This window comes from Bos taurus, chromosome 18 (genome assembly GCF_002263795.3).
Source record: "Bos taurus isolate L1 Dominette 01449 registration number 42190680 breed Hereford chromosome 18, ARS-UCD2.0, whole genome shotgun sequence".
Taxonomy (NCBI): domain Eukaryota; kingdom Metazoa; phylum Chordata; class Mammalia; order Artiodactyla; family Bovidae; genus Bos; species Bos taurus.
Window position 1 is genome coordinate 8,951,884 of NC_037345.1, and position 15,877 is coordinate 8,967,760.

Consider the following 15,877-nt stretch of genomic DNA (forward strand, 5'->3'; position numbering starts at 1 on the left):
TCCAGATGTTCAAGCTGGTTTTCAAAAAAGCAGAGGAACCAGAGATCAAATTGCCAACATCTGTTGGATCATCGCAAAAGCAAGAGAGTTCCAGAAAAACATCTATTTCTGCTTTATTGACTATGCCAAAGCCTTTGACTGTGTGGATCACAACAAACTGTGGAAAATTCTGAAAGAGATGGGAATACCACATCACCTGACCTGCCTCTTGAGAAATCTGTATGCAGGTCAGGAAGCAACAGTTAGAACTGGACATGGAACAACAGACTGGTTACAAATAGGGAAAAGAGTACATCAAGGCTGTTTAGTCACCCTGCTTATTTAACTTATATGCAGAGTACATCATGAGAAATGCTGGGCTGGATGAAACACAAGCTGGAATCAAGATTGCCGGGAGAAATATCAATAACCTCATATATGTAGATGACACCACCTTTATGGCAGAAAGTGAAGAAGAACTCAAGAACCTCTTGATGAAAGTAAAAGAGGAGAGTGAAAAAGTTGGTTTAAAACTTAACATTCAGAAAACTAAGATCATAGCATGTGATCCCCTCACTTCATGGCAAATAGATGGGGAAACAGTGGCAGACTTTATTTTGGGGGGCTTCAATATCACTGCAGATGGTGACTGCAGCCATGAAATTAAAAGACGCTTGCTCCATGGAAGAAAAGTTATGGCCAACCTAGACAGCATATTAAAAAGCAGATATTACTTTGCCAACGAAGGTCCATCTAGTCAAAGCTATGGTTTTTCCAGTAGTCATGTATGAATGTGAGAGTTGGACTACAGAGAAAGCTGCGTGCTCAATTTTACAATTAGTTAATTGACTTTTGGCTGCACTGGGCCTCTAGTTGCGGTGAGTGGGGCTACTCTCTCGTTGCGGTGCACTGGCTTCTCACTGTTGTAGCTTCTTTTGTTGCCCATCATGGGTCCTAGAGCGTGTGGGCTCAGTAATTATGGCCTGTGGGCTTAGATGCTCCATGGCACGTGGAGTCTTCCTGGATCAGGGATCAGACCTGCATCCCCTGCATTGGCAGGTGGGTTCTTAACCACTGGACCACCCAGGGAAGTCCCAACAGTATTAGTTTTTAGAGTTAGCATTTGAGTCATAGCTTTGCTCCTTAGTGATTGTATAACCAGAGGCATATTATTTATCCTCTGTGAATGTCAATTTTCTCATCTGTAGAATGGAAAACACTGTTATAGCTTCTAGGACGCAATGAAAGAATGTACACAAGTTTATTTGCTGAGTGCCTCCTAAAAGCCTTACATTTTTAATCATTGTCAAATTGTCTACATGATTCTGATTCCTTAATATAACCCCTTGCTCTAAGGAACCCCCTCCCTGCCATCATGATCTTACTTTATTGACTGTGAAAAAATGGTGAGAAGTGGACAAATGTAAAATGTGGATGTGTTAAGAGGACTTGATGACAAACAAACATAAGAGTGTATTCTAGAGGTTTGATTTCTGATATTGTTAATCCCAGTTAAAAATTAAAGTTGGATATGGATGCAGTATTCATTTAATTTTGACAATGAATTTTAAAATGGGGAGAAGACACACTTTCAAATTTTGTGACAGAATTTAGACCATCAAAATTCTGTCTGTGTGTATTTGTAAAAAAATATATTCATAGACAGATAAGCCTTATTCCAACATCTGCATAAATATGAGTTGATGTTGAACAATAAAAAGCTTTTCCAGAGAGTTAACATTTGTTTATTAGATAATAGGGCTTGCTCTCATCCTTCATTTTATCTCTGAGTTTAGTTGATTGACACCTCATTATTAGTAATCTGTTCTCACTAATCAGTCATTCTCACCACACAGAATCTGAACCCTTTGGATGGTACTTCTCTCTCTCTCTTTTTTAAATCTCTTTGTGTGTTTTTATTAATAATGACATATTGATAATTTTATAAAGGAGACATATGTCTATAGAAAATGATTGCAGATGTTGGTAGTAATGAAAAAGATGGCAGTTTTTTTTTTGTTTGTTTTTGAGAGAAAGGCAAGATGCAGAGAAAGTTTAGTTTTTAGGAAGCCACAGCTCAAGCATATTGATAAACTGAAGAAGTGTCTGTAAAGAGATTAAATATAGACTGGAAATATAATGAATGGAGGAGTGGAAGAGAGAATAGTTCAGATGGTGGCATTAGCCTTGCTGAAAATAAGAGGCCTCTTTCTTTGAAACAAAAGTAAAGTAAGAATAGTGTAAACATGGAAGAAGAGGAAATTAGGGAATGAGCCTCCATTCTTTGGTGAATTAGAGTGAGGTCATCTCCTGACAGAGGAGTTTGGGAGTGACTGGCCAAGGACTGGAAAAGTTTGTTAGTCACTGGAAATGAACAATTGGAAAACTAGAGATGATTAACAGAGTCTCACTGAAACAAGAGGGAAGGGAGCAGGGCACAGCCTTTAAAAAGATGACATAGCCCAAGGACACAAATTAAACTGGTTAGAACCAACTAGGTCCAAGATAGTGAAAGAGAGAATTGTGAGGATATATCCAAATATTTGAAGGGTTGCCAAGAATGTATGGGGTGAGAAGAACTGCCTATTCTGTGTGCTACGGAAACACAGAGCTAAGACCAGGAGGTAGAATTTATAGGAAGCAAGATCTTGACACAAATAAGAAAGAAATGAATGCCTTTGGAGGGAATGAATTCTGTGATTCTGAAGATACTCAAGCAGAGAACAGGTAGGCAACGGCCATGATTAATAGAGATGGTTCAGGCATTGAAAGGCAAGTGGCCGCTGATGAGCTTTAAGACACCTTACGACTCTGTGAGTCTGTGAATCACTCTGTGTAGTCGCACGATGTCACTTTCAGAAATTATTGCATAGATTGTCATGCTGCCTGAACTGTTGTCAATGTGCATTTATTTTATTTTAAGGGATGGGAGGATCCCAATGAAAGTACAAGTCTATTTCTTTTAAAGTAACTAGTCTTCTATTTTCTTGTGATTAAGACATTTATTTAAAGCCAGGCTTGCTAGTAAAAAGGCATATAATCACTGGTTCTCTTCAGCCCCTGTCATGACAGATTAGCATTAATAATTTAGAGAACAGCAGCATTAAAAGTAATTACAAACTGTCAGAAAGATACAAGAAATATGACATAGCTCATAGCTTCTTTTCAGACCTCAAATATTATTTGAGGTGAAAAATAATTACATTTTCCTGTTCATTTCCTAATACAAATAACTTAGGAAATCTCATAATTCTTGAAATTTGCAATTAATTCATTGAAAGACTGATGTCACTTTGGCAAAAAAAAAATAAAGGCCTCTCTGGCTGCAAATTTCCACTGTGGAATCATTCTTGAGGCATATTCCCAATTGCCTTGTCATTGCTCGTTTCAAATGCATTAACATAGCAACATGAATAAATCAACTAGCATTTAAAAATATAAATCATCTAAACCTCCTTTAATTGTGTACGCGTTTAGCTCTTTCTCCTTTGTCTGTCTAAATCCTACAGCCTCTTGGTTTAGATACATCTCCCTACAAATTTACCTAAGATATAAGAATCTGCTAAAATTCATCCCTATGAACTTTAGTCCAGCTCAAGCCTACTTTGTTCTGTCTGTCCATTCAGTGCTGCTCTCATACGAAAAATGAGAAATGTGTCACTATTTCATACTTTAATAAAATTTACAAGGCATCTTCCTCTTTCTGCAGTCCCTTCTTTGATCACATGTCCTCTGCCCTGGGAAGAATTAAGAACAAAAATGGACACTCACTTCTGTCCTTATCCTCTATTATTCTAGATAAAGGAGGAGAAAAAACATTCCCTCCCCCCCTATTGTGAAGTACCATTCACTAAAACCTAGGCAGTGATTCACTGTATTTAAAATTTACCTTATTTAAAATTTATGCAATCGAAGAGATGTATTAAACATGTATCTTGTGGTAGTCATGTCATCTTATATTTGCTGTTTGGTAAAAACAAAAAATTCTTAGTAAGATAGTTGTTCAGATTTCAGTAGAATAACTTGACCTCAGGAACAGATTGTATGTAGCAGCAAATCTAAGCAGATTGGAATGGGGGTGTGGGGTTGATGTCCACGCTCTTTGTGCCCTGACTGCGCCTTGCATATTGCAGTACACAGGATGCTGGGTGGAGGTCTAGCACGTCGCTTGAAAAACAAGGAGGGGAAGGGAGAAAAGGAAGAAGAATGTTATTGCATTTTAATATTTGTTGTTGCTAAAATGTCACCATTTTATATGACACATTTTTTAGATAGGTCATATGGGTTAGTCTGCATGCTATCATGTGAAGTACTGGTTTATATTTGTGTCAAATGATTAGAATCTTAATTGGATCAACAATGTTCTGAAAGAGAGCTAATTAGACTCAACAGTATTTGCCATAGCATGCACATAAACTCCACTAACCTTTCTTTCATTCTCTCTTTGGTTCCTCTATAATAGCCTGTCATCTTTGAGAAAGTTACTTTTCATATAAAATGGTTTATAATGTCATGGATGCATTAGACTATTTGAGTGAGTGAGTGAAGTCGTTCAGTCGTGTCCGACTCCTTGTGACCCCATGGACTGTAGGCTACCAGGTTCCTCCGTCCATGGGATTTTCCAGGCAAAAACACTGGAGTGGGTTGCCATTTCCTTCTCCAGGAGATCTTCCCGACCCAGGGATTGAACCCAGGTCTCCCACATTGTAGGCAGATGCTTTACCATCTGAGCCACCAGGGAAGTATTTATACTGCAGGGCTTCTTCCCAGGTGGTGCTAGTGTAAAGAACCCACCTGCCAGTGCAGGAGTCACTGGTTCCATCCCTGGGTTGGGAACCCTATAGATGGCAGCCCATCAGGCTCCTGTGTCCATGGGATTCTCCAGGCAAGAGTACTGGAGTGGGTTGCCATTGCCTTCTCCAATGCATTAAAGTGAAAAGTGAAAGTGAAGTTGCTCAGTCATGTCTGACTCTTAGCGACCCCACAGACTGCACCCTACCAGGCTCCTGCGTCCATGGGATTCTCCAGGCAAAAGTACTGGAGTGGGGTGCCATTGCCTTCTCCAACCCTCTGGAGAGGGTCATGGCAACCCGCTCCAGTATTCTTGCCTGGAGAATCCCATGGAAAGAGGAGCCTGGCGGGTTACAGTCCATAGAGTCTCAAAAAGTTGGACACAACTGAAGCGACTGAGCACTCATGCATTTATTCTGCTTGTTATCAAAAAGTTTATATTACCATAGATACATATATTGTGGGACAAACTCATGTTACTGTCTCTAAACAGCTAATATAACACAGCTCCTCCGAGGAAAGCCTTTAAAAATATTCCTTAATTTTGTGTATTATACAAGTTGTTCATACCTACAATAGCACAATTAGGATAAAGAAAACCTAAGGTGCTCGCAAAGAAGAAAATCAAAATTCACTATCCAGTGATAGTAGCTATTATTAAGTTTATGCTTGTGCTTCCATATTTTTTCATACATTCATCTTTTAGAACAATAAATCATACTGTGTCTGCTGTTTGAGACCAGCTTTGTTCTTTCAACAGTATAAAATGGCTGTCTTCCTTTACTGACAAATACATAGCATTATCACAATTTCTAATGACTGCAGAGTATTCATTGTGTGACTTGATTTTAAGCCGTTTTTTATTTAAGCAAGCTCTGTCACCGAAAATTCAGATAATTTCTGCTTTGTTGCCAGGAATGGACTCTGTGATGGATATCCTTGTGGTTGTCTTGTCCTGCATTCTCAAGGAGAGACTCCAAGTGTCCTCCAGGACTTTGAGGAAGTAGCCGCCCTCCCAATCAGAGACAGGGCAAACCCAGGTCTCAGTGTTACGTGGGCATGGTCTGACCAAGGGAAAAATGAGCCAAAAAGATGAAGCGGTGGGCAAAGGAGAGTCTCAGGACATTTTGCCCTTTGACTCAGCATCTTTGTAACCCCTCTGTTAATTCTGCCTTAGGAGTGGAGGCAGTCTACACGAAACTTTTCCGAAAGAAAGTCATGCATTTCCTTAGCTATAGTTATTGGGAATTAGCCTTGTTAAAGAAAAACAACAATGACAGCACCACAAAACAACTCTATCTATCTATCTGATAGATTTATCAGTCTATCTTTCTCGGTGATATTTGGCAGCAAAGCCAAAGGATTCTGAATTTTTGTTTTTTTTCCTGGTGTAGAGTTTTATTTTTTCAGTTTTATTGAGATATTTTAAGACAAATGAAATCGTAAGATACTTAAAGTGTCACATTGTAATTATTTGATCCCTGCATATGGTTTCAATGTCATGCTAGAGTACTGATTAACAAGCCCACCTAAGGGTTATTTGGGATTTTTTTTAGGGCAGGGATTGGTAAACTTTTTCTTTAAAGAGCCAAATAATAAATAATTTAGATTCTTCAGATTGTACGGTCTCTGTCACAGTTTTTAACCCTGCTGTTGTAGCTTAAAAGAAGCCACGGACAATAGATAAATGAATGCATGTGACTCTATTCCAATAAAACTTTATTTACAAAAACATGGGGCAGACTCGATTTGGCCTGTGGGCCTTAATTTGCTGATTTCTGCTGTAGGGGTATGTACCTTTGACTATTTACTAATCATTGGCAAGTTACAAATTGCTTTTGTCTGATAGAGATGCAAATGATTTATGTGCAGTAGAAAAATAACCCCGGTGGCAATGCGTTTATTGCCTAATTCAGCAATCTTCATCCAGCATATAGAAAGGTCCTATATGTATTGATTTCTGTATCCAGTTTTGTCACCCTGTTGGTTTGTTCATTGATAAGCTAAATAAAACTTTGACATGTACTCACTGTTTACATGAGATTTATGTTTTTAACTTTGGAAAATTATACCCTGACAGCCTGTACTCCACAGGAAAGACAACCCCTAAAAAGAGGATGTTGTGAGGAGCATGACCTTCAGAGGTCAAATCAGACTTGTATCTGCTGCCTTATATAAGTAAGCAAATACGTCTAGTTTTCTGTCTGTCTCTCCCTTGCTGTGACCAGATTACTTTCTGTCCCCTAGCATCACTGTTTGACCCCAAGATGCTCCACTTTTCAAGGACAGAACATCTTCATCAGAAGAGGGATATTCTTGTTTCTAAACACTTGTGACAGTTCTGCTAAGTACATACTGTGGCCAGTGGAATGGTTCCATTAGCAACTCACTTAGGAAGAATAATACATTTAGCTAGATTATTAAAAAAGAAAAAAAAAAAGAGTCTTCACACTTTTTTTCTCTTACAATTTCATCCTGAAAACAGAACCAAGCCAGTCAACCCTCTCAAGGTTTTGCAGAGAGCCTGGTTTTTGCAGAGACCCTTCAAGGTTCTCACTGAAGTACGTAGTGCCTTAGGGCTTCACTTTAGCCTCCAGTGACCAGATATCGCTGTTCAGCATCCTCTCCTGGTTCAGACCTTTGCTGTGTTTTTCTATTTTTTTTCAAAAGCTGCCATGTAGGTGCGTATACAGAGTTTGATTTTCCATCTTTCCCTGCATCATCTCACTTGTCCCCCCAGCCCTCCTAGGAGGCTGGTATACTACCGTTGTTCATTGAAGAGGAATCTGGAAACTCAAGGAAGGCTAGGCACCTGCTTAGGTCTAGTTAGTGGCAGAGATAGAATTTTAACCTATTTCTGTCTACCCCCAGACTCAAGCTTTTCATCTGTCCTGTACTGCATCTCCAACTGCCCACTCCTAGATCTCCTGTTGGGGCCTATCTTTAGATCAGAACTAGTTTCATTCCTGTGCCTTTATGACCATGGTAGAAAGGATTATACTAGTCCTGTTTTTTCTTTCTTTTTAAAATTAAGAATTTGTTTTTTAAAGAGTTTTAGGTTCCCAGCAAAACTGAGGGGAAAGGCCAAAGATTTCCCATATACTCCCTGCCCTCACACATGCATAGGCTCCCCCATTAACAGTGGTACTTTTGTTATAATTGATAAACCTATATTAACATGTCCTAATTACACCATCCCAGGAATGGGAGGCTCGTGGGCTGCTGTCTATGGGGTCGTACAGAGTCAGACATGACTGACGTGACTTAGCAGCAGCAGCAATCATGCAATCATGGTTTACATAAAGCTCACTCTTGGTGCTGTACATTCTGTGGGTTTGGGCAAATGTGCAATGAGATGTATCCATCCATCATGATGGTATCACACAGAGCAGGTTTACTGCCCTAAAAATCCTCTGTGCTCTGCTTATTCATCCCGCCCTCTCTAACCTCTGGCAACCACTGATCTTTTTAACTGTCTCCAACTTGTTAACTTAATCAGGTTTGTTTTTTTCTAAAATGTCATGTAGTTGGAATCGTACTGTATGCAGTTTTTCAGGTTGGTGTCTAAATAAGTATTTAAAGTTTCTCCATATCTTTTCATGGCTTAATAGCTCATTTCTTTCTAGTGCTGAATAATATTTCATTGCTGGATGTACCACAGTTTATTTATCTATTCACCTACTAGGGACATTTTACTTGCCTCCAGGCTTTGGGAATTAGTGAATTATGAATAAGCATCTTACTTATAAACATCCATGTACAGGCTTTTGTGTAGACATAAGTTTTTGACTCCTTTGGGTAAGCAGCAAGGATGCAACTGCTAGATCGTGTAGAATGTTTAGTTTTGTAAGAAAACTGCCAAATCGTCTCCTTATTAGATTAAATAAAACTTCCAGAGCAATGTTGCAAACTGATGAGAGAGGTCATCTTGCCTTGTATCTTATTTTAGTAGGAAAGCTTCAAATTTCTCATCATTAAATATGTTGTTAGCTATAGAATTTTTGTCATTATTCTTTATCATGTTGAGGAAGTTTCCCTCTATTCCTAGTTTGCTGCAAGTTTTTATCACGAATAGATGTTGGGTTTTTTTCAAATGCTTTTTCTTCACATATTGATATGATTATGTGATTTTTATTTTTTTAATCTGTTGATGTGATGAATTACGTTAATTGATTTTCAGATGATGAACTAGCCTTGCATACCTGGGATAAATCTCACTTGCTCATGATGTCTTTTTCTACATTGTTAGATTTGGTTTACTAATGTTCCTTTGAGGACTTTTGTATTTATGTTCATGAGAGATATTGGTTTCTCTTTTCTTGTAATTTCTTTGACTGGGTTTGGTAATAGAGTGATGCTGGCTCTGTAGGATGAGTTAGGATGTATGTATGTGTATATATATATATGTATATTTGTATGATTATTTGTTGAGAAGTCTGTTCTTTCTCAACTGAATCACATTTGAATACTTGTAAAAGATTAATTGTCCATACATGTGCAGGTCTATTTCTGGGTTCTCTTTCAATGATCTCTTTGTCTACTTGCTCACCGATCGCAAACTGTCTCGATTATTGTCTACAGGTTGTCTTACAGTCAGGTAGTGTTAAGCCCTCCAATATTTTTTCTTCTCATTCACAACTCTCTTGGTTATTCTAGGTCTTTTGAATTTCTGAATGAATTTTAGAACCAGAAAAAAGTCTGCTTGGATTTTCATTATGAATAGGTTGAATCTACAAATAACTTAGAGAAGATTTTGCATCTTTACAGTTTGCATCTTTACATACTGAGTCTTTTGATTCACAAGTGTGTATATTTCTCCATTTACTTAGACCATGGATATTTCTCAGCATTGCTTTGTAGTTTTCAGTGTGCATGTCCTGCATATCTCTTGTCAGATTTTCCCTGTGTATTTCATAATTTTCGATGCTATTGAAAATAGTATTGTTTTAAAATTTTAAGTTCTGAGTACTTGCCTTCTTGATGGTATGTATGAATACAATTTTTAAGTATATTGATCTTGAATGTTGCATTATTGTAACTTTTACAGTGGTTCCAGTGATGTTTGGGGGGAGTTACAGGGGATTTTGAAAAACATTTTAAAATTATTTAATTATGTTTAAATAGATGATCATGTTCCTTGCTGATTAAAGTAGCTTTGTTTAATCCTGAATGTCTTTATTTTTTCTGCCTTAGTTCACTGGTTGGAACTTTAGGACAATCTTTAATAGAAATAACAAAAAATGAAATTTTTGCTTATTTCTGAACTTAGAGGTAAAATATTTAGTCTTTCACCATTAAGAATTGTGATAGCTATATTATTTTTGTAGATGTTCTTTATCTGGTTGAGGAGTTCTATTCTTAGTTTGCCTAGAGGTTTTATTTCCTCTTTTTAAAAAAAAAAAATCAGAAATGGATGTTGAATTTTTTAAATGCTTTTTCTGCACCAGTTGTAATGATTATATTTTTTCCTTTAAAATATTCTAATTATCATAAATTACTTTGATTTTCAAATGTTAAGCCAGACTTCCTTTCCTGGGACAATCCTCACCTGGTCATGATGTATTATCCTTTTTATACATTATTGGATTCAATTTGATCACATTTCAGTAAGATTGTTTTCATCTATATTCATGAGACACACTGGGCTGTGGTTTCCTGTTTTTGCATATCTTTCTTTTTTTTTAAACCAGAGTAATGGGCCTCATAGAATTAGTTGAGGAGTATTCACTTCTCTTCAACTTTCTGAAAGCGTTTTTCTAGAATTGGTATTATTACTTCCTTAAATATTTGGTAGGAATTTCCCGTGAAGCTACCAGAACCTGGAGTATGCTTTGTGTGGGAGTTTCTTTTTTTTTTTAACAACAATTTCATTTGATACGGTGCTATTCAAGTAGTCTAAGTTTCACAGGCTCAGTTCGGTTCAGCTCAGTCGTGTCTGACTCTGCGACCCCGCGGACAGCAGCACTCCAGGCCTCCCTGTGTAAACTTTGAAATTTTGTGTCCTTGAGTCATTTATCTGTCTTATCTAAGTTGTCAAATATATCGGCATAAAATTGTTACAATATTGCTTATTATCCTTTGAGTGTATGTAGAATCAGTCATATCACCTGTCTTATTTCTAATACTGGAAATACGTGTCTTCTCTCTTTTGTTTCTGATTAGCAGATAAAGGTTTGCAATGTTAGATACTGAGCTTGTAAAGGAACCAAGTTTTTGCTTTATTGTTTTTCAGTGTTTTTTCCCTTCTGATTCACTGATTTCCATGCTGATGTTTATTTCCTTTCTTATGCTTATCTTAGGTTTTATTTTCTCCTCTTTTTCTTCTAGTGGAAGCTGAAGTTATTGATTTGAGACCTTTTTAATTTTCTAATATAAGCAAACCATAAATTTTCCTTACAATCTGTTTGCATCCAACAAATTTTGAATAAATTGTGTTTTCATTTTCATTGAATTCAGAAGACTCTTTGGATTTCGTTGACTCATGGGTTGTTTAGAAGTGTGTTATTTACTTTCCAAATATTTGGAAGATTATCTTTAACTATTAGTTTGTAATTTTAATCATATTTGGTCAGAGAACATACTTTGTATGACTTAAATCCTTACACATATGTTGAGTCTTGTTTTATAACATATAATATGATATGTTTTAGTATATATTCTATGTGAGCTTGAAAAGAACGTATTCTGTTGTTGAGTGTTGTAGTAACGTCAATTAAGTTAAATTTGTTGATAGTATTATTCAGGTCTTCTATCTTCTTAATAATTTTCTGATTGCATGGCTCACCAACTATTGAGAGAATATTGTTGAAATCTGACAAAAGTACCAATTTTTCTATTTCCTGTTGCGGTTCTATCAGTTTTGGATTTATGTATTTTGAAGCTTTGTGTTTAGGTGTGTAAATACTTAGAATTATTATATCCTCTTGAACTGCCCTCTATATTACTATTAAGCGTCAATGTTTAATAGTAGATTTTCCTCTGAAATCTAACATTGTCTGTTATTAATATAGCTTCCTCACCTTTATTTTGATTAATATTAGCATGGTATATATAGCTTCATCTTCTTACCTTTAATCTTATCTTTATATTTAAAATTATTTTCTTATAGGCAGATATAATTGGGTATTACTTTTCTTTCCAAGTTGACAATTTTTGATTTTTAGTTAGGAAATTTAGGCTATTACATTTAATTTGATTATTGATATGTGGGCAACATCCTGCTATACTGTCTCATTCAAAGTTTCTTTTCCTCTTTTCTACCTTCTCTTGGATTGGGTATTTTTTTTTAATTCCATTTATTCTTGGGCTGTACTGTGTCTTCACTTCTCCATGCAGGCTTTCTCTAGTTGGGGTAAGCAGGGGCTACTCTAATTGCAGTGCGAAGGCTTCTCACTGTGGTGGCTTCTCTTGCCGTGGAGCACGGGCTCTTGGGTGCACGGGCCCTAGGAGCTGTGGCACAGGGTCTCAACAGTTGTGGCTCCTGGGCTCTGGAGCACACAGGCTTAGGTGCCCTGCAGCATGTGGAATCTTCCCAGACCGGAGATTAGACCTGTGTCCCCTGCATTGGCAGGTGGAGTCTTAACCACTGGACCACCAGAGAAGTCTTAGACAGAACATTGTTTATGATTTCATTTTTTTCCTTTGTTGATTTGTTAGTTACAGCTCTTCATTGTGTTATTTTAGTGGTGGCTTTAGGGTTTATAATTTTTTAAGTTTATAATCTTATATACATATGCTTATAACTCTTGAAAATTCTTAAAGAGATGGGAATACCAGACCACCTGACCTGCCTCTTGAGAAATCTGTATGCAGGTCAGGAAGCAACAGTTAGAACTGGACATGGAACAACCGACTGGTTCCAAATAGGGAAAGGAGTACGTCAAGGATGTATATTGTCACCCTGTTTATTTAACTTATATGCAGAGTACATCATGAGAAACGCTGAACTGGAAGAAACACAAGCTGGAATCAAGATTGCCGGGAGAAATATCAATAATCTCAGATATGCAGATGACACCACCCTTATGGCAGAAAGTGAAGAACTAAAGCTGTGCTTGATGAAAGTGAAAGAGGAGAGTGAAAAAGTTGGCTTAAAGCTCAACATTCAGAAAACTAAGATCATGGCATCTGGTCCCATCACTTCATGGGAAATAGATGGGGAAACAGTGGAAACAGTGACAGACTTTATTTTGGGGGGCTCCAAATTCACGGCAGATGGTGACTGCAGCCATGAAATTAAAAGACACTTACTCCTTGGAAGAAGATTTATGACCAACCTAGACAGAATATTCAGAGAAGGCAATGGCACCCCTCTCCAGTACTCTTGCCTGGAGAATCCCATGGGCGGAGGAGCCTGGTAGGCTGCAGTCCATGGGGTTGCTAAGAGTTGGACACGATTGAGCGACTTCACTTTCACTTTTCACTTTCATGCATTGGAGAAGGAAATGGCAACCCACTCCAGTGTTCTTGCCTGGAGAATCCCAGGGACAGGGGAGCCTGGTGGGCTGCCGTCTATGGGGTCGCACAGAGTCGGACACGACTGAAGTAACTTAGCAGCAGCAGACAGAATATTAAAAAGCAGAGACATTACTTTGCCAACAAATGTCCATCTAGTCAAGGCTATGATTTTTCCAGTAGTCATGTATGGATGTGAGAGTTGGACTATAAAGAAAGCTGAGAGCTGAAGAATTGATGCTTTTGAACTGTGGTGTTGGAGAAGACTCTTGAGAGTCCCTTGGACTGCAAGGAGGTCCAACCAGTCCATCCTAAAGGAAATCAGTCCTGAATATTCATTGGAAGGACTAATGCTGAAGCTGAAACTTCAATACTTTGGTCACCTGATGTGAAGAACTGACTCATTTGAGAAGACCCTGATTCTGGGAAAGATGGAAGGCGGAGGAGAAGGGGACGACAGAGGATGAGATGGTTGGATGGCATCACTGACTCAATGGACATGAGTTTGATTAAACTCTGTGATTTGGTGATGGACAGGGAGGCCTGGCATGCTGCAGTCCATGGGGTCGCAAAGAGTTGGACACGGCTGAGCAACTGAACTGAACTTGGTTAAAGGATCTTTAATATTTCCAGTGTTACAGATTTGCTGTTTATAAATTATTTTAGATTTTGTACGTCTGAAAAAAGTGTTTATTTGGCCTTTGTTTTTGAAAGATACTGTTGCTGAGTAAAGAATTCTAGGTAAATGTTCTTCAGAGTTTTTCTAGAACATAGTAAATTTCTAGGAAAAATTTTTATCCATTTGGGTCTTGTTTTTAAACTTTGCTAGATGGAGCCATAGCAGCCTTTAGTCTAGGATTAATTTTTTCATACTACTCAAGCAAGACCCTTGTTAGTAATGTAACCAATGCCCCATGAATTACGAGACTTTTCATTCAGGCTATTGGGAGGAGCCCTTAATATTGAGTGCTGTTCTAATCCTTTTGGGTGTTTCTCTCCCTACACTTAGAGAAGCTTCCTCACACATATGTTGATTAGTTCTCTGGGTGGACCCTGTGCAGCCTTCTTGAGTTCTCTGTGCATCCTTCTCTCTGGCTCTGGGCTCTGAGAATAAGCCTGAGCTGTCAGGCTCATTAGAACTATGCACTATCACTGCTAACCTTTCCTGATAAAACACACCTTGGCCCACTTAGCATGAGGTGCTGTCGTCCAAGACTGTCTCCAGTAGAGCCTGCATCAGCTCTGGGCACTGGGAGGCCTCTGGGGGCCAGCTCCCTTCTTTCTCTTTCTCTATTGATATCATGGGCAGTCTAGACTCTGTTCCTTCCCGCCCTCCATTCACTGTAGTCTAGTTCTCCTACTTGTTAACTTTAGGACGGGCTCAGCTTGGAATCTCTGCACGTCTCTTTTATCACAACTGTTATCTCCTATTGAATCCTGGTGAAATCATATAGAAGGGGCCCTGGTTCTGTCCTTGGGATGCTAGGCCACCTGAGCCCATTGGCTCCCTGGCTTGCAAGCTCTGCCTCACTTACCTTCTCTACTAATTCTTCTATTGGCCTCCTACCCCACATGCATCATACATATTATCATCAGTTATGTGTCATAGACAGTCTTGCCCTCTTTAGTAATTCCTGGAGAGATGAGGTCACTTTGGTGTTGAACAGGGTCATGAAACCAAACTCCCCACCTACCTGCGGTCCTGTCTTTTCTATAATCATCAGTCCACCAGTGGTGGGGGTGGGGAAAGCCTTCCAAAGCAGGCAGATTTTTAAAAATTCATTTATTTTGTCATTGAAGGGTAATTGCTTTACAGAATTTTGTTGTTTTCTGTCAAACCTCGACATGAATCAGCCATAGATACATGAAAGCAGGCAGATTTAAAGCAGCGCATTGATTACTCACGCTTAAGCACTTTTCCTCCTGGTTCCCCCTCCCTCCCTCCCGTCATGCAACTCCCCTTCCTGCCCATCACTCTCTCTGGAGGCCACTCACAGTGGTCTCTTCTTTGTTCCTCTGTCTCTAGTCGGCCAACAATATGCCTTTGTTCCCTTATCTTGTCTTGTTCAGAAATGGTATCTATGCGGAGGCCTAATTTGTTTCATCACCTCCTTTACCTCCCCAGGACCTTCTTTCCACTGCTTTCTTGCCAAGGTTAACTCGAGTCCCCTCTCTCAAGAATTGGCTCCTTATCTGTGTAGCAGGGATGCATTTTATTCCTCAACACCATGGGGCAAGAAATGTCATATTCTTTTTAGCTATCCAAATCATGTTTCATCTGTAATAGCAGGAAATTCAATCTCTGTCCTTATCTGAACTTCTTTGACTTCTAACGTTATACCCTATAGGGTCATACAAAGGCTCAGAATGTCCCTGTAAGGGCAGAGTTTTCAGGGAAAGGTCCATTTGTCTCTGGTCTACACAGGTTACCACTTCCAGGCTTATTGCTCCAGCCCTGATGTTACTTGAAGGCACAATTCCTAGGCTTCTGTGCCAAGTTTGAGTGGTTCTCACTGTGGTTCTCAGGGCTAAAGCTCTAACTGTTCGGTTACCACCCTAGCCACTGACGACTATGAGACAGGGACCAGCTTTTGTGAAAAGCCCTGAAGGATTTTGTCCTTGTCATCTGGCCAGATAAATATTCGCCTGTCCT

General features: G+C 38.7%; 1 long non-coding RNA gene across 1 annotated transcript; it reads right to left on the bottom strand.

Annotated features, from left to right (window-relative positions):
* Positions 1 to 3,912: 3,912 nt before the first annotated feature.
* Positions 3,913 to 14,814, bottom strand: LOC132342761 (uncharacterized). The gene is made up of 2 exons (XR_009491245.1): positions 14,760 to 14,814; positions 3,913 to 4,146 (listed from the first exon to the last, which is right to left on the bottom strand). It is a non-coding gene; the product is annotated as an uncharacterized lncRNA (long non-coding RNA).
* Between the last annotated feature and the right edge of the window lie 1,063 nt (positions 14,815 to 15,877).